This window comes from Schistocerca cancellata, chromosome 2 (assembly GCF_023864275.1).
Source record: "Schistocerca cancellata isolate TAMUIC-IGC-003103 chromosome 2, iqSchCanc2.1, whole genome shotgun sequence".
NCBI lineage: Eukaryota > Metazoa > Arthropoda > Insecta > Orthoptera > Acrididae > Schistocerca > Schistocerca cancellata.
Window position 1 is genome coordinate 502,061,936 of NC_064627.1, and position 20,355 is coordinate 502,082,290.

Sequence of the window (20,355 nt, forward strand, 5' to 3'; positions counted from 1 at the left end):
ACCGATCTAACAACTGCGTCAGACGCTTGTTGTCTTATATAGGCGTTGCCGACTGGAGCACCGTATTCTCCCTGTTTACATATCTCTGTAATTGTGCGCACGCCTGTACCAGTTTCTTTGACACTTCAATGTATATTGATACTACTACGAATCATGTTTTCCTTATCTCAGTTTTTTTTATTTTTATTTTTTTTTTTCTGCGCTGATTTACACTATCTCACCAAAGGAATCCGGACACCTATTAGTGGACATTAATATTGGGGTGTGTCCACCCTTCTCCTTTATGACGGCGTGTGTTTCTGCTGGGGACATTTTCAACGAGATTTCAACGTCTGTGGAGGATTGACAGCTCATTCTTCCTCAAGAGTCTAAACCAGAGAAGGTAGTGATGTTGGACGTTTGGCTCTGGAACGAAGTCGACGTTCTAAGTCACCCCGAAGGTGTTTCTTGGGCCCATGCCGGGACTTTGGGCAAAAATGTTAAAATCAAAAAAATACTGCAACAAATTTATGTATGCATATGTGGGGAAAACCAGCTGCTAAATAATCGTTGAAATGCATGGCAGAAATCTTCAGCCGTCTTATTTCGCGCAGTACTACTAGTTTTGGTCATAGACCAGTTTCAAACTTAGCCTAAACGAGGAAATGCAAAACCTTAGAGATTGTAGAAATAGACAAGGTAGTAAGTATGTTATCAACATCGTACTTACAGGTATAAATGGCAGGAATGCTGTAGAATGATGTAAGCGACTACAAGTTGCTGTTGCAGGCCAACCGGAGTCAGTAAAATTGTCACCAGTATAATAACTGTACAGAGCAAATGTCACCAGAAGGCTTATTCACCTCGAAAGTCAATAACAATCTAACAGACCGAAATAGGTCTAGCAGTACATGGAAAATAGGCAAAGATAATGCCATGTTAAAGATAAAAAAGTTACAGCATATAGTAACAATTCACAAACGATTGCTTGCTCCACAGTCATATGTTATTCGACACTTTCTTTGAGTTGTCAAGGCTGTACGCCAGTTGGTTAGCAAGGAGCTAAAGTTTGTAATGTCTGATGATGGGTGTAATGCCGAAACGCGTAACATGTTCTAATAAAAGAGTCAATTGAACATCTCATGACTTTATTGCGATTTTACAGCATTTCTTGCCGATTATTAACATAAAAATGATCGCAGGCCTCAGACGAGATTTTATGTCCTGTGTATCAGGAACTTCTCGGCCGCGAGTGATTCCATCCGCTGGTTTCATGCGATTTCTTACAACCACAGTTCACAGTCCTTGACGGTCCCTATCGCTCAATACGTGTACTCTGCCTGGTCTTGGTTTAGATGTGATTGATTCTTCGCGTTTCCACTTCACGATCACCACATCACCCAACAGTCGACTTGGGCGGCTTTATAGCCCTGATGGCCTTGTTCCACAGGTGACGTCCAGTGATTAGTCAGTGTTCGAAGTCCCTCAGCTCTCCTGGCCGATTCGCTCTGCTTTTACTGCTGCTCTACTGGCATCACAGTACTCCTAGCCTCGTTTTCTAATGGCGGGTCCGTCTCTTGTGACATCTAGTGATCAATCAGTACTAGGGACATAACACCACTGTTTCCATCTATGTTGCCATTCTATGTATTTTACATTACGTTCTACATCTGCTTCTACATCTATACTCTACAGACCATGGTGGTGGTAAGTAGTGTTTAACGTCCCGTCGACAACGGGGTCATTAGAGACGGAGCGCAAGGTCGGGTTAGGGAAGGATTGGGAAGGAAATCGGCCGTGCCCTTTCAAAGGAACCATCCCGGCATTTGCCTGAAACGATTTAGGGAAATCACGGAAAACCTAAATCAGGATGGCTGGAGACGGGATTGAACCGTCGTCCTCCCGAATGCGAGTCCAGTGTGCTAACCACTGCGCCACCTCGCCCGGTTCTACAGACCATCCCATGGCGCGTGGTGGAGGGTGCTTCTCATACAACTATATTCCCCCCTTTCAGGTTCCAACCACGAAACACACTTGGGTAGAATGACCCATCAAAACTTCTGTGATTTTTCTCGTCTGAATATTTCGCGAGAGGTACGTGGGAGAAAACAGTACGTTTCGTGACTCTTCTTGGTACATACGCTCTTGGGATTTCAACAGAAAACTCAGTGATCCAAAACGTCTCTCTTGTAGCATCTGCTTCTGGATTTTCTTGAGCATTTGCGTAATGCTGTAGTGACGGAACGCGCCTCTGGTCGCAGCATTTTCTCTGTTCCATCTATCAATTCTATCTGGAAAGGGTCGTAGCATGATAAACGATACTTAAGAACAGCCAAACGTTTTTAAGTCATTTTCTTCGCGGATCAATTGCATTTCCTTGAGATTTTCTCAGAGAGTTTCCGTCTGGCATCTGCTTTTCCTGTTATTTGCTTTACCTGATCATTATGTTTTAGACTGCTCCGGATAGTTACTCCTGGTTACCTTACGGCAGTTACTGTTCCCAGAGAATTGTTGCCAATAGTGTAAACTAACAATAGCGGATCTCTTCGCCTATTTATGCGGAATACGTTACGTTTGTTTACGTTCATGGTAAACTGCTAACTTTTAGAAATTACTATGAAATAAACAGCGTAGAAAAATATACTATTTATATTAGAAACATACTGCATAAATGCTTTATAAGATTTGGCAGTCGTTTTTGCACTGTACTAAGCATTAAGTCCTGACCACAATATTCTTTATTAACTTACACTAATCATTACTCGTTTCTTCGTTACGCCTTTTTTATGGCATTCCAATCATAAACTCGTCGAAGTTACTTCCATGACTATACATCCGCCAAAGCCGGTCCCAAGCGTGGATGAAAAAGGAAGAAGGGGAGAAGTAACAACTCGTTAAAAAACCTTGGTTCACCTGACCCAGATGATGGTATCTTGTAAGTATTCCTTGACAGGATGGCACTGAAGGCTATGATGAAGATATCATAACGGCATAACAGGCTTTTACATAAAAGCATTAGAATCTAGCGTGTATTCCCACAGTGAGCGACTGCAAAAGACGTCTGTTCCACACTTCAGTGGCGGCCCCATTTATAATTCTAAGCCAAATGCCTGAATTTTAATAATGGAAAGTCTGAACTATCTTTCCCTAAACTAAACTTTAACCTAAGGCATGATGGCATATTTCAAAAGGAAAACTATTCCAGGAAGCAATAAATAGGCCTTTGAATCCTGGAGAACCTAGAACATCATGTAAGGAAGATTTGGAGCTTCCTAGAACATTTTCAAAGACGAAGCACAAGAAAAGAGACCTACTGAACACTCTGAACAGCAACACGCTTATGAAAGATGGAAAACCAAAATACCTAACTGATACCTTCCGTCAAGCAACATACTTATATTAGCACTTCAAGAAACAAGTTTTCTGGATGAAAATCTAATTGAGTCAGGTGGACAAAGAATTTACAAAGGAAGACCAGGCATTAGAAATTGAATAATATGACTATGTCAGACAGCAACTTACTGAATCAATAACTACTTATAATTTTAGCTCCCCATCAAATAACGAATTTCATTTCTGACTTTTAAGTCAGGCAATAAACTATTATAAATGAACATGCAGTATCAAACAATGTACTAGAACAAACGTTGAAAAAGTGAAATAATGGGAAATGCTAGAATACGAAACATCCAAACTACCAAAAAAACATATCTTTGAAGTTCTTAATGCACAAGTTTGTAAAGAAAGAAAATTTAAATCAGTAGTTGAAGACTGAAAGAACATGAAAGAACAAACAGAAATGGGGAAAGACTCATAGACTTTTGTAACCAATTAAACCTAAAATTAACGACATTTTTCAGGAAACTTGCAAGAAAGAAAAAAAACGTGGGTATTAATTAACTCAAATCAAGTTGAATATCATATAGATCATGTGGCACTAACTACTCACAATCATAAAGAAATGTTGGATGTCTGAGTGAAGAAGGGCCTTACCATAGACTCAGACCATTATCTAACAGAAGCAAAGACCAAATTTCAACCGAAGAAAGACAAGCCGAAACCAAAAAGATTTCCAAGAGTAAACACTAAATTTCTCACCCAAAAACGGTATAAATTCTGTGATGTATTAAACACGCGGAAAATGGAAGATGGGGAAGAAACAGAGTTTGTTAAAGAAATCGGGGAACCACAAAAAATACCAAGACACGATGTTGGAAGGAGTAACGTGACGAAGCAATTGACAGTCGACTACAGGCATGAAAAAGTGGTACAATAATAAGAAACGAGAATATTAGGAAGAGTTTAAAGAAGAAATTAAAAAACGGCAAAAATCATCAGATCAGTGAAAAGAAATTACAACAAAGACAGACCAGAGGCAATGGATTTAGACTGTAAAAGGAACAATACTAGGATCTTATATACACTATTCAAAGAAGTTTTAACACATTTCCAGTCACCAAGTTTACATTTCAAGATAAAAATGGAAACATGGTGTTAAGCAATAAAGAAAGCTGCCAACTTTTAGCTGAGTACTTTGAAAATTGATTCAACTGTAAAGAACTTATTGACAGATTACAATTTCAAAAACCAAAACATGAAAACCCACCACCGGAGCCACCTACAACAGAAAAAAGAAAAGATTATCAAGTTTTAACATTTTAATATTCGGATAATAAGTTGCCGTCTCTTTAATCTAAGAATAGATGACCAATGCAGCTAGCCGCTCTCTCTGTGTAATGTCTTGTCCGTATAGACGTGTATCTGTTGTCTTTAAGATCCCTTCACCTTCACACATAAGTCTATACAGTAAAGTAAGGCCCTCCCAGTTCTTGGCTGATCCGTGATAAGACAGGCGAAAAATTAGACTAACGGAGGATTATTAGTATTATCTCTATTTTCATTCGCTCTCTCTCTTTCTCTCCTTCATCTATGTATAGTTTTTTAATATAAGATTTCATTACGTGATATAGTGATAAAAAGAATCAGCCAAATAGAATCTTTGGTGGAGTCCTTCGTCTTGGTAATCAGCGGCTGGCTTGCTGTAAGAGATCTTTACATTTATTATTACTGTTAAACACTGCAGTCAGTCGGGAGAATCAATCGTTTGGACAATTTGTTCCTTTTACGAAAGATTGCGAATTCCAGATGTGTACGAAGCCTTTTTGGACGATTTAACGCAGACTCAGTGATTGCAGGCTCTCTTCGACACAGCTGAAACATCCCCACTAATTACAGGGCCAACGTGATCAACAAATGATTCAGAAAAAACTCATTCGTTCAGTCACTCCAGAACAAAAACGTCACAAACCTTATTTATGGAGGAAATCGTATATTAAATCCATCTCCATTACATGTCCAGATCTCCGGTGATTCCACGCCTTAATTATTTTCCTTTTACAATCTCTTTCTCTTCAAAACAAACCGCTAGCGGCACAAATGTTAATTGGCTCGCTTTAGCGAGAAGAAAAGCAGAATATGTATCTCTCAGAAACACGTCAATCCCTCAACAGATACTCCAGAAGCTGTCCTAGTTACCACTCTAACAACCATGGAGAATGCATATATGCATCTCTGGTATTTCAAAGAATAAATGCACTAGAAAATACTTTGGCATCGACGAGCTGTCGCCGCATATATTACGAGAAAATCAGATCAGATAACTTTTCCAAAGTGAATGAATGTGTATGGTTTGATTGAAAATGATTAATTGGTGCGTGGTAGAGGGTATTTGCTGTGGGGACATTACAAAGTCACAGCAGAATAACAAAATATGTGCTTCAGAAGAAATAATACGTGTCAGGGATCGCGTCCAGCTACTGATAGAAAACGCATCCTATGAAGAAGATACGGCCAAGGGAATGTGAACAGATGATCAGAGACGAGCGGTTGGAGAGAAACTGAAGAAATGAAGAGAAAGAAACACCTTCAATCTTTAAGTTGTATGCCGTCCATAGTTGGCCTAATTTTGTAATACAAATTAAAAATGTTCCTTGCGCTGTGAAAACTTGCTTACTGTAAAATGTTATGATTCTAGAACAGCGGGAAGTACCCAGTAGGTTTTGATGAGCGAGTCTGCGAGCATCAAAATATGGCGTGAACAGCCCCATCGAGGTGGTCCCATAAATTCTCGACTGTGTTTAAATCCGGAGAGTTTGATGATTAGAGGAGTACAGTAAACACATCCTGGTGTTCATCGAACCACGCAAGTTCACTGTGAGCTGTGTGACACGCTGTATTCTCTTTCTGGTAGATACCATCGTGCCAAGGAAAAACAAACTGCATCCGAGGGTGAACGTGGTCTCCAAGGATAGATGCATACTTATGTTAATTCAATGTAACTTCCACAATGACGAGATCATCTAGCGAATGCCACGTAAACATTCCACACACCACTTCGCCCGCTCCTGGTTGCAGGGTGTTTGCTTTCAGACGTCTCACGCTGTACACACCAACGGTCATCTGTCAGATGGAGTATAAAACTTGATTCACTAGAAAAGGCTACTTGCTGCCACACAGTTGTAGTCCAGTTGCGTTATTGAGATGCAAATTCCAGCTTTCGTCGCCGATGAACGTCACTGAGCATGGGTGCGTGATTCTGCAGCCTTCTGCGAAGGCCCGTGGACAGCAACGTGCGCTGAACAGTCGCTGTGGATACACCGTTCGTAGTCCCTTGGTTCATCTCGGCGATCAGTTACTCAACACTTGCACGTCTATACGCCGTATTCATCTCCGCAGCCTTTGTTCACTGCTTTTTATGGCCCGTGGCGTATCACAGTTGCCCCGGCGCCGGTTTTGGATAGCGCCAGTTTGCCATGCACGGTATACTTTAACCAGGACGACACACGAACGGTTCACAAACTTGGCCGTTTCGGTAATGCTTCAAACCTTTCCCGAAACCAATAATCATGACCTTTTAGACGGCAGACAAATCGCACCGTTCCCACATTACGACAACAACTGCATTGTTTGCCGCCCCCTCCGCCGACACGCTTTAGATACCCTCCACGTCTAGTGCTGAGGCTTGCCGTATGTGAGTGGTTATTGCACGCTGACGTCGAACATAGGTGGTGGTCACAGTAATGTGACTGGACAGCGTACTGCGGAGGCGGTATTCGTTATCGACTGCAGGTCTTCACGTTACATTTTGACTGAAATATTAATATGTCTGTGATAATATTTCTCCGTATTTGATTTCGTATTTTTGTTCAAATGTTCAAATGTGTGTGAAATCTTATGGGACTTAACCGCTAAGGTCATCAGACCCTAAGCTTTCACACTACTTAACCTAAATTATCCTAAGGACAAACACCCATGCCCGAGGGAGGACTCGAACCTCCGCCGGGACCATTTCGTAGTTTTAATAGTTTTTATTGAAACACAACACTTCCGTCACACATAAAGAATGGAAGTTGAAGACTGAGAAGATGTGAAACTGAATATTAGTTGTTGACTTTCAGAACGCCATGAATGAAATTTTTGCTGTAAACTGCGATTGGTTATGCTACTCATTTGCCTTTTTTTTATACTGTATGGGAGTGTTCCGCAGATTTTACCAACCACTTGGAACGCTGTTCCTACAGCGACCGGCAGGCCGGTGTGACCGAGCGGTTCTAGGCGCTACAGTCCGGAACCGCGCGACCGCTACGGTCGCAGGTTCGAATCCTGCCTCGGGCATGGATGTGTGTGATGTCCTTAGGTTAGTTAGGGTTAAGTAGTTCTAAGTTCTAGGGGACTGATGACCTCAGATGTTAAGTCCCATAGTGCTCAGAGCCATTTGAACCATTTTTGAACCTACAGCGACCTACGGAAGGGAAATATTAGGTTCAAATGGTTCAAATGGCTCTGAGCACTATGGGACTTAACAGCTGTGGTCATCAGTCCCCTAGAACTTAGAACTACTTAAACCTAACTAACCTAAGGACATCACACACATCCATGCCCGAGGCAGGATTCGAACCTGCGACCGTAGCAGTCGCGGGAAATATTAGGATACGACCAAATCCTTTCCCATACACTGTGCACAGTCTTACAAATATTTCATCAAGTCGAGTAGCCTTTCCTTTAATCAGCGATTTTAGCTAATTTTCTATCTCACTGCCGCCTATTTCGATGCATCGAAGTGATTCTTCAACAAAGTCACAGTCGTTCCTCTCACATTCTTGTTCAGCAGTTCACGACTAGATGTCAAACTGTAATTCTTGTCCTTCCATCTTCTTTGAAAACTTGCCAGCGGCATCATAAAAATTCTGTCTGTTGCATATTCAGTTCAGTTCTTTTACCGAAACGTTAACGTTAAATACTGAGTTTCACACCCACCTCTCCCTCTCTGCGACATCATTTCGACAACGAGGAAGTAATGCGATTAAAGCATAACCTTCACAATTGCATCCCATCAAAAGAGCGAATGTCGCTTCCTGTTGCCCGTAAGATAACCGATTTCCAGTTCGGTGAGGCCTCACACGTGGAGCCTTTGTTGTCCCCATCGGCAGGCTGTAGCTGGTCGTTGGCTCCCACGTACAAGTCACAGTTACTTCTTCTCCCGTTGTGGCGTCTGCAACGGCTCCATTGTGTCTTTCGCAGAGTCATAATCACCAGCGTGGCGCAGCGAATCTCCGATGCGCTGAATCTGAGTGCCGTAAACCTGCCAACGCCGGACAGCACGGCGAAAGCTCACGGCCCACCCGCTAGCGTGAATTGCCACTTCGCTGCCCGGATATTAAGAGACGTTCCCGAAGTACGTATTGTAAAACAGATGCGGCTATAATACCCGCAGAAATGTGTTGTGAAATATGTTCTTCCGCGGTAGGTATAAACGAGACGCCAAAGGAAACGCAAAACAAACCTCACGAACAGCGCGGACGCTGTTGAGGACGCGGACGCTGTTGAGGAGGTGACGTGAATGTCTGTACGGACCTACCAGACGCCCCGAGGGTCCATTATCGCGCGCGGTGACGAGTGTTAGTTACCGACTAACTCGTTGCCTAAGAAAACATACCGCATGTCTCGCTGTGTTTGGTATTCTGAAGTCATAAAACTTTCCAATAGGCCTCGGCATGAAACTTGCATTAAGACTCCATGATAAAACAGACTTAATATGTGGGACTTATGTAGTTACGCTGACGGAAACTAGTTGGGTAACGAAAACTAAAGAGAGGACAATGTACACATAAAATCCCGAGTTATCTGGTTTTTTATTATTCTGATAGAAACTTAAAACCTAACAACAGACCTCCGAAAAAAATAAAGCCCTGCTTATATAAGTTTCAGCACTGATAGTTAAGTATTCGACCGCTAAAAAGCATATGGTCATACATTTATAGCCTGAGAAGTGTTTTACTTGTGGTTGTTGCCACTAGATATCGTCTTTGCTGTGTACACCTTTGGATACCCGACAACAAAACGCACCCTTTCAGCCTCTCTCCTGTATTTTTGTTTAGGCAACGTTTTCAAAAAAAGGATGTCTATAGGGATACTGAGACTGAAACTTGATTTAGCGGCTTAGAAAGTGAAGAAGAGTGTGATGTTACTTCATTAGAGACTAAAAAGAGACGACAGTTCGTCAGTTAACCGGCAAGTGCTCGCCAGAGATAAATACGCCTACCATGCTCCAGCTAATTCCTCCAAGACTTATTTTCACAGGAAACCGTTGTGAAATAAATGATTAGACTTCGTACCTACACGGGAACTAAAAGATGACTTCAAGTTCCACAATATGTTAGTCAACGTCCAGCACATGAGAAGACTCGAAATTTTATTATTGGTGGTCTTCAAAATGTTATAGCTCGTTAATTTGAGCGTTCAGAGGTACCTTTTATATCTATACGTGATATCATTCATTAAATGTTTTTTCATTGACAAGAAATATTATTTTTGGAACATAATTTGAAAAAAAATCAATATGTTACGGAGATAGAGACCTTTCTACCACCAACTGAACTTTCGCAGTAGTCGTTTTATCAGAAGAGTTCTCAGTAGCACCCATTCTTTTTTAAGCCCCACCCACTGCATAACACTTCTGGTGCTTGTCCGCCAAAGTCGTTTCATATTTATTTGAAATATCTTCTCATTTGGCCTCACTAAATAGATCTAAGAAATGTACCTAAAGCGACCGGGATAGATTTCTACCTAACATTAGCGAACAGTGCTTACCGCTTGACTCCAGAGGTTGTGAAGGGCACGTAGAATATATACTTTCATTATAGGCTACCACACAGGAACGTCACTTAAGAGCCAGCTTTGAAAATCTTGTTATAATGACATTCCGTACTCGTATCACTCAAACGACTAAGGCGCTGGTTCCCAGACCTCTTTTGCATCATTTTTCATCTTGATTGCCGAATTATTTAATTTGATGATCACAAAAACGAAGGTCATTACATGATTTATATCTACCCAACATCAATTTCTGTGATAGTAGAGAGGATTTCACTCCCTTAATAGAATGAGGCCTGACAGTAAGTGCGCAATGTTTCGTTACATTGGTTACTTAGTTAGTTAGTTAGTTACACGTTCCATAGATCACTTGGATGATTCTTTTATCGAAATGATGTGGAATGAATCAGTTTATAATATATGTGTACATGATTGGTGTTATTATTAGCAAACACATTATTATTTCAGTCCTACTCATGAAACTACATTTAGTTTTCCTAAATTTTATTTTTTTTTTGTTTTATTTTTCAACTAACTACCAGTTTTTAAGTAGACATTAATCAATGGAAGAGAACGGGTAGTCCAGGAGACATGATTTTAAAATAGATTTAAAGCTTGTTTCGATATGCTTGCTTATAGTTACTAACATAGGAAACAAGAAATGGAGAAAAGAGTTATACAAATAAAGCAAATATTTGTTGTTGTTGTGGTCTTCAGTCCTGAGACTGGTTTGATGCAGCTATCCATGCTACCCTATCCTGTGCAAGCCTCTTCATCTCCCAGTATCTACTGCAACCTACATCCTTATGAATCTCCTTAGTGTATTCGTCTCTTGGTCTCCCCCTACGATTTTTACCCTCCACGTTGCCCTACAATACAAAACTGGTGATCCCTTGATGCCTCAGAACATGTCCTACCAACCGATCCCTTCTTCTAGTCAAGCTGTGCCACAAACTTCTCTTCTCCCCAATCCTATTCAATCCTTCCTCATTAGTTATGTGATCTACCCATCTAATCTTCAGCATTCTTCTGTAGCACCACATTTCGAAAGATTCTATTCTCTTCTTGTCCAAAATATTTATCGTCCATGTTTCACTTCCATACATGGCTACACTCCATACAAATACTTTCAGAAACGACTTCCTGACATGTAAATTTATACTCGATGTTAACAAATTTCTCTTCTTCAGAAACGCTTTCCTTGCCATTGCAAGTCTACATTTTATATCCTCTCTACTTCGACCATCATCAGTTATTTTGCTCCCCAAATAGCAAAACTCGTTTACTACTTAAAGTGACTCATTTCCTAATCTAATTCCCTCAGCATCACCCGACTTAATTCGACTACTTTCCATTATCCTCGTTTTGCTTTTGTTGATGTTCATCTTATATCCTCCTTTCAAGACACTATCCATTCCGTTCAACTGCTCTTCCAAGTCCTTTGCTGTCTCTGACAGAATTACAATGTCATCGGCGAATCTCAAAGTTTTTATTTCCTCTCCATGGATTTTAATACCTATTCCGAATTTTTTTTTTGTTTCCTTAACTGCTTGCTCAATATACAGATTGAATAACATCGGGGAGAGACTACAACCCTGTCTCACTCCCTTCCCAACCACTGCTTCCCTTTCATGTCCCTCGACTCTTATAACTGCAATCTGGTTTCTGTACAAACTGTAAATAGCTTTTCGCTCCCTGTATTTTACCCCTGCCACCTTCAGAATTTGAAAGAGAGTATTCCAGTCAACATTGTCAAAAGCTTTCCATAAGTCTACAAATGCTAGAAATGTAGGTTTGCCTTTCCTTAATCTTTCTTCTAAGATAAGTCGTAAGGTCAGTATTGCCTCACGTGTTCCAAAATTTCTACGGAATCCAAACTGATCTTCCCCGAGGTCGGCTTCTGCTAGTTTTTCCATTCGTCTGTAAAGAATTCGTGTTACATTTTGTAGCCGTGACTTATTAAACTGATAGTTCGGTAATTTCCACATCTGTCAACACCTGCTTTCTTTGGGATTGGAATTATTATATTCTTCTTGAAGTTTGAGGGTATTTCGACTGTCTCATACATCTTGCACACCAGATGATAGAGTTTTGTCAGGAGTGGCTCTCCCATGGCTGTCAGTAGTTCTAATGGAATGTTGTCTACTCCCGGGGCTTTGTTTCGACTCAGGTCTTTCAGTGCTCTGTCGAACTCTTCACGCAGTATCATATCCCCCATTTCATCTTCATCTACATCCTCTTCCATTTCCATAATATTGTCCTCAAGTACATCGCCCCTGTATAGACCCTCTATATACTCCTTTCACCTTTCTGCTTTCCCTTCTTTGCTTAGAACTGGGTCTCCATCTGAGCTCTTGATATTCTTACAAGTGGTTCTCTTTTCTCCAAAGGTCTCTTTAATTTCCCTGTAGGCAGTATCTATCTGACCCCTAGTGAGATAAGCCGCTACATCCTTACATTTGTCCTCTAGCCATCCCTGCTTAGCCATTTTGCATTTCCTGTCGATCTCATTTTTGAGACGTTTGTATTCCTTTTTGTCTGCTTCATTTACTGCATTTTTATATTTTCTCCTTTCATCAATTAAATTCAATATTTCTTCTGTTACCCAAGGATTTCTACTAGCCCTCGTCTTTTTTCCTACTTGATCCTCTGCTGCCTTCACTACTTCATCCCTCAGAGCTACCCATTCTTCTTCTACTGCATGTCTTTCCCCCATTCTTGTCAATTGTTCCCTTATGCTCTTCCTGAAACTCTCTACAACCTCTGGTTCTTTCAGTTTATCCAGGTTCCATCTCCTTAAATTGCCACCTTTTTGCAGTTTCTTCAGTTTTAATCTACAGTTCATAACCAATAGATTGTGGTCAGAGTCCACATCTGCCCCTGGAAATGTCTTTCAATTTAAAACCTGGTTCCTAAATCTCTGTCTTACCATTATATAATCTATCTGAAACCTGTCAGTATCTCCAGGCTTCTTCCATGTATACAGCCTCCTTTCATGATTCTTGAACCAAGTGTTCGCTATAATTAAGTTGTGCTCTGTGCAAAATTCTACCAGGCGGCTTCCTCTTTCATTTCTTAGCCCCAATCCATATTCACCTACTACATTTCCTTCTCTCCCTTTTCCTACACTCGAATTCCAGTCACCCATGACTATTTAATTTTCGTCTCCCTTTACTATCTGAATAATTTCGTTTATTTCATCATACATTTCTTCAAATTCTTCGTCATCTTCAGAGCTAGTTGGCATTTAAACTTGTACTACTGTGGTAGGCGTGGGCTTCGTATCTATCTTGGCCACAATAATGCGTTCAGTATGCTGTTTGTAGTAGCTTCCCCGCATTCCTATTTTCCTATTCATTATTAAACCTACTCCTGCATTACCCCTATTTGATTTTGTGTTTATAACCCTGTAGTCACCTGACCAGAAGTCTTGTTCCTCCTGCCACTGAACTTCACTAATTCCCACTATATCTAACTTTAACCTATCAATTTCCCTTTTTAAATTTTCTAACCTACCTGCCCGATTAAGGGATCTGACATTCCACGCTCCGATCCGTAGAACGCCAGTTTTCTTTCTCCTGATAACGACATCCTCTTGAGTAGTCCCCGCCCGGAAATCCGAATGGGGGACTATTTTATCTCCGGAATATTTTACCCAAGAGGACGCCATCATCATTTAACCTTATAGTAAAGCATCATGCCCTCGGGAAAATTACGGCTTTAGTTTCCCCTAGCTTTCAGCCGTTCACAGTACCAGCACAGCAAGGCCGTTTTGGTTCGTGTTGCAAGTACAGATCAGTCAATCATCCAGACTTGCCCCTGCAACTACTGAAAAGGCTGCTGCCCCTCTTCAGGAACCACACGTTTGTCTGGCCTCTCAACAGATACCCCTCCGTTGTGGTTGCACCTATGGTACGGCTATCTGTATCGCTGAAGCACGCAAGCCTCCCCACCACCGGCAAGGTACATGGTTCAAGCAAATATTTTGTAGCACATAAATATGCTAACTAATAGTATAATTACTTTGGAATGAAGATGGCAGCAGTAGGAAAGCAGAACATTTGAAACGCCGTTAGCCGCCATTTCATTTCCAAAAAGACACAGACCTTTCCTTATACGAGTTCCAGGAAATTAAACGATAGTACGAATAGTGTCCTGGTTATAAATAACGTTTCCAGCGTCTCCCTGCATAATACAATGAATCGATTTTTTTTAGTCAGCACTAACGTCTTCACTGACAGACGTAAATTCTACTTTCAGCAGAAACTGTTACAAAACGCTTTATTCGATGTAGGTTAAGATTTGTTGCCTGAAGATCTGTCCCTGTACACTGAAGACGAAAACATGAAATTAAATTCTATAGCGGCAACTAGTGGTTATTATATTGCTCCAATCTTTTGCGGATGCGCGGAATGAAACTGACATCGTAATTGGACTTCCGTTCTTTGCGTTCAGTCTTCACAAACGTATTATGAATGTTTAGAAACTTTTTCATCAATCCATTTAAGCAGCGGGGAAACAGATAAGTGGAGACAAAGTATCAAAGATTGGGCAGGTGCGAATAGGATTCACGCTCTGAAGGTTACGTACAAGCTTGTGTATGCATACAGTTCATACATCCCGGGAACTGAGAATGCTTGCGATTATTGCCTGTTATCGACACTGCCGCTGGCGACATAGCGGCCCCGAGAATTCCTAGACTTTCGAGAACGTTTTAAGTTTTTTGTTTGATACAATTACAGATTAATGATTTTTTTTGTATTTGTACTGTGAAACCTTGCTTCTTGCCAAATTTAATGATTCTAGGTCAACAGGAAGTTGCCTATGAATTCTGATGAGTGAGTTTGCGAGTATCAAAACGTGTGACTTAAATGGCAGTATCTTCTGACTGCATTTACTTACAAGTTTAAGTAGTTTATACCGCCAAGGCAGCACAGACTTTGGTATATGACATGAAACTCAGCTTCTTAGGTCTGCCTGTTTACGAGGAAAAGGGTTTTTAAGAGTCTGACAGACGGACAACAAAGTGATCCTATAAGTGTTTCGTTTCTACAGACTGAGGTACTCAACCCTACAAAGACCAGCAAAACAATCGAGTTACTGTTAATAACTGAACAAATTCTGCGTTTCTCGTTTAAATGGTGAAATGGTTAGTGAAATGTCCTGGCAAATTGGAACTGGGTACCGGACCAGGTCTCGAATGTGTCTTTCTCGGGCAATACCCTTACCTACTGAGCTATCCACGCACAATTCACGAACCACCCTCAGTTTTACCTCAGACAGTACCTCTCTCCTATTTTCCGAACCTGACAGAAGTTCCCCGCATAGCTTGCGGGACTAACACTCCTCGAAGTCATAGACTAAGGAATTGTTACAGAATGATTCTTTTACAATGCAGTGGGTTATACGCAACTCATACTACGGCACAGAATGAAAGATTCACTCAGGAAATGATTGTTGTCTGAATGTAGGAACGACTTCGAAGAAGTACATTTGCTACCTCGCTACAGTATATGAAGTACCGAATAGGTTTTTTAGGAAAAGAAAAAAAAAATAAGCAGTAACAGTAGCTGTCTTCTGGTCCACCTGTACTCTAAATCACAGTCATTGGACTAAATAAGACTAAACATCAGATTTGCCCGTCCTTCTGTGTATCACCTTGTAAGAGGACGTCCATTGATTAAGTGAGAGGTTTTCTTTAAAATTTGAAACTCCCTCCCCCCTTGTTTAGATGCGGTGGTCCATCTTCCCCTCACGTGAGGTTTACCTGTAGATAAGTTGTAAGTAGGCTGTATAGGTTTTCTTATTGGTAACGCCACGTAGCGCTCTGTATAAAAATCGCTGGCTGTGCTGTATGCAGTCTGTGGCTAGTTTGCATTGTTGTCTGCTATTGTAGTGTTGGGCAATTGGCTGTTAACAGCGCGTAGCGTTGCGCAGTTGGAGGTGATCCGCCAGCAGTGGTGGATGTGGGGAGAGAGATGGCGGAATTTAGAGAGCGGACGATCTGGAGGTGTGTCCATCAGGAAGAGTAAATTTGTAATATTGGATATCATTGACTGATATATATATATATATATATGACTTTTGAACACTATTAAGGTAAATACATTGTTTGTTCTCTATCAAAATCTTTCTTTTTCTAATTTTGCCTATCAGTAGTTAGTGCCTTCAGTAGTTTGAATCTTTTATTTAGCTGGCAGTAGTGGCGCTCGCTGTATTGAGTAGTTCAAGTAACGAAGATTTTTGTGAGGTAAGTGATTTGTGAAACGTATAGGTTAATTTAGTCAGGGCCATTCTCTTGTAGGGATTATTGAAAGTCAGATTGCGTTGCGCTAAAAAATATTGTGTGTCAGTTTGAGCACAGTCATGTATAATTTTTCTAAGGGGACGTTTCAAAGTAAAATACGTAAAATGAAAAAAATTATTTATTTTATACACTGATTAAAACACTTTAATAAAACTGTGTTTTATTTACGAAATGTATGAAACAGAGTAATAACATGCGATTAACACGCTATTTTAAACATGCCAAGCCTGAGTAGTATTCACACTGACAGACAGACAGCGACAGGTGGACAAAAAACTGAATGCAAATAGTATTAACCGTTTTGACGGATCCCTAAAAATGACCTTTTATTGGTATATTATATACGTTATATATCTTCAAATGTACCTTCCTCTGATCCCTATGGTTACGTAGCTTTTCAGTCTCTTGATTTGTATGATCACTAAGAAAATTCTTCTTGGTGAAGTTCAGCTTAACAACCTTCCAAAAACAATTAACTTCTTGCTCTGACTTGTGTTTCGACTTGTCGGGATGCTGCTTAGCATACGCCTTGTAAAAGCTTTGATACAAGTTGATGTTGAACACAGTAGTATTGGCTTTATATGCGTTGTAGAATATTACGGCTGACTCACTGACACATGCAATGATTACGATTGGACTTGTATGGCACTTGTTTCAAATCGGGGGACTCACGCTTGTACATGTGTAGGGCATTCAGTTCAGCCAAGGGACCATAAACACCGGTTGGCACTGTAATTGTTTCCGTTATAATAATGTGTATTCCACGAATTAAGATATTGACCACCAGCCCTCTTTAAATGAGTTTTGTTGGTTTTGTCTCTCCCCCCCCCACCTTTAGTCGTCACGTAAGTAATGGTCGTTCAATAATGACAGTGGCAGACGAGATTTCCTTGTCGAAGAGACCAAGAATGAAGCACCAAGTCAGACTGAGTCGGCTAGTTCAGCCAGTGGAAAACGTCGGTTACAGCGGGAGAACGCTTGGATGGGAAGCATTTCCTGAGAACTTCTGTCCGCCAATAAGTTGAACTCGATGAAGTCGTGCTCACCGTCAAACCGCATTTCATGCCGTTAAACTGACGTCATTATAGCGAGCATACGTCGTGTTTGCTATACACTAAACGAATAATGTGGCTGCTGAACTCACTGCCGAATATATATGCAGCAGCAATCTCCGAGTCGGCGGTTATCGTGCTTCCGCCTACACCTTCTCGCTGGGATCGATGATCCGGGAGTGTTGGCGGCAGGAAGCAGCTCGGAGGAGTGATTAGCCAGCGTGACTGGCGCGCCAGCTGGAGTGGACGGTCGTGGGAAACTGCAGGCAGACACAGTTCGCCGCTCGTCATCGCCGCAGCCTCGCTGGTCATCAGAGCAGTGTCTGCTACGGCTATTTGGTGCGGCCCATTAAGCTGCACCTGTCCGAACACTGGCACCTTACTTCAGCTGTGAACTTACGGAACTAGTCTCATCGATTGAATGTTGTTTTGGTCTTCAGTCAGAATACTAGATCGATGTTGCTCTCTAATCTAGTCTATCCTGACAAAACTCTTCATCTCTGAATAACTACAGCATCCTATAACGGCTTGCTCACCATATTCAAGTTTGGTATGCCTCTGAAAATTTAATCCCCCGCCACACGCACACTTCCTTCCATTTCCAAATTGACGATTCTTTGATGCCTCAAGATGTGTCCTGTCAACCGGTCCCTGCTTTTAATCAAATTGTGGAACAGCTTACTTTTCTCCCGTATTCGTTTCAGTGCCTCCCCATTAGCTATCTGATGTACCGAGTCAACGGTATAGCCTCATCGAATACGCCGATTCCGGTCACATCACTGAAGTTAAACAACGCCGGGCCTAGCTGGTACTCGAACGCATAATCGGCCGAGAAAATCATACGTTCTTGGCAATTTTCCCTTACCGGAAAAGCGAAGAGGGGTGGTGGCGTAAAGTTCACTATCGCCAATGTTTCCGCCAATGTCGTGGACTAAATTCCAAAGCTCTCCCCAATGTCTCATGGAGTGAGGGCATGTGACGCTGTTGATGGTGGTCCGTCCGTAGGATGAGAACGTTAAGTTCGGTGGCCCCTCGGTGCTATTCGAAAGAAGCAGGCTATGTGCCGGTATCGGGCTTCACCCTCTCCCTTCTCTCATCTCACAAATGGTTCAAATGGCTCTGAGCACGATGGGACTTAACATCTGAGGTCATCAGTCCCCTAGAACTTAGAACTAGTTAAACCTAACTAACCTAAGAACATCACACACATCCATGTCCGAGGCAGGATTCGAACCTGCGACCGTAGCGGTCACGCGGTTCCAGGCTGTAGCGCCTAGAACCGCTCGGCCACACCTGCCGGCTCTCATCTCACTCACAAAGCAAACATGACGACACTATGCAAACACCAACTACTGTCATCTACATGTATCATATACACTTAACACACAAATCTCTCACTCTGAAGAGGAAGCACCAGTTGCACGAACCTGCTCCTCGCATTTACTAGCCTATCATATGAATTTATTTTATTCGACCTACACATCAAATTTTCAACATTCTTCTGTAGTAAAAAATTTCAAGAACTTCTGTCCCCTTCTAGTCCGAGTTGGTAATCGCCCACGTTTCGCTTCGATACAAAGCCACACTCCATACCAACACTCAGTTTTATATTACGTATAAACAAATTTCTCTTTTTCCGAAACGATTTCTTGCTTTGCCACGCTGCCTTTTATACAGTGTGTCTCAAGAGGAATGGTCTTAAGGGGTATGACAGGAACAACCATTTGAAACGAAGAAGTCCAGTAGACATGGGTTCTAAAATGCATACCTCAAAAAACCAATCAGCACTTGTTCAGTAGAATATGTGTGGTTCATAGTAGCGAAGAGGAGCAAATGCTCATAGCGCTTTAAGAAATGCAGTTTAGAGCCAATGTTTCATGGAATTTTTTTCTTCTTTTGGTGCATATCACCAACTCTCGAAACATGAGAAGCAAAGGGCTTGCAATAGAAGAGATTTGTTTCATAATATCGAAGATGAAGAAGTGCTCATACTTCTTAAAGTACGCATTTAAGAGCCAGCGTTTACTACATCTTCATATGATTATTCTTGTCATATTCCTGAATATTGATCATTCCTCGTGGGATACCCTGTATCTTCTCGTCTTAGGCCGTCGTCCGTTATTTTGCTGAGCAAATAGCATTACTCATCGACTACTTCTGATCTCTCTTTTCCTAACCTAGTTGCATCAACACCGCCTTATTTAATTCCACTACATTCCATGAACCTTGCTTTACTTTTGTCGACATCCGGCTTATAACTTCTATTCAAGACGCTAGCCATTCCGTTCAAGTACTTTTCCAAGTCATTTGTTGTCTCTAACAGAATTGCAATGTCGTCAGCAAACCGCAAGGTTTTTATTCCCTCCCTGGACTTTAATTCCTCATCCAAATTTCTCTTTGATTTACTTCATTGTTTTCTCAGTGAACAAACTGAATAACATAGGAGACAGGCTGCAAAAAAATGGTTCAAATGGCTGTGAGCACTATGGGACTTAACTTCGGAGGTCATCAGTCCCCTAGAACTTAGAACCTAACTAACCTAAGGACATCACACACATCCATGCCCGACCAGGATTCGAACCTGCGACCGTAGCGGTCGCGCGGTTCCAGACTTATAAATCCTAGATTTGTTGGGAATCTTGTGCGAAAATACATCCCACCTGTTCAGGAATACGCGTAACAGGCTCTAGTGTGCATATATAGACTGCTGCCCAAATGTTTGGGGGTCATTAACTGGTGGAGCAGATGTAACAGGCCTTCAGAAGCTCGCTGGAAGGTTGGTAACACGAAGTTGTAACCTGTAAGAAAATATGTCGGGGAGCTCGAGGCGAATATCGTTGTAGCTGATCGTGGAACGGTGCTGGG

The 20,355-nt window shown here is 41.5% G+C and overlaps 1 protein-coding gene and 1 non-coding gene across 2 annotated transcripts in view; both read right to left on the reverse strand.

The window, feature by feature from the left end:
* Positions 1-20,355, reverse strand: part of LOC126155755 (transcription factor SOX-21) — a 158,184-nt gene that overhangs the window by 68,042 nt on the left and 69,787 nt on the right. The window lies entirely within an intron of this gene.
* Trnaa-cgc (transfer RNA alanine (anticodon CGC)) lies at positions 1,851-1,923 on the reverse strand. Its single transcript has one exon. It is a non-coding gene; the product is annotated as a tRNA-Ala (tRNA).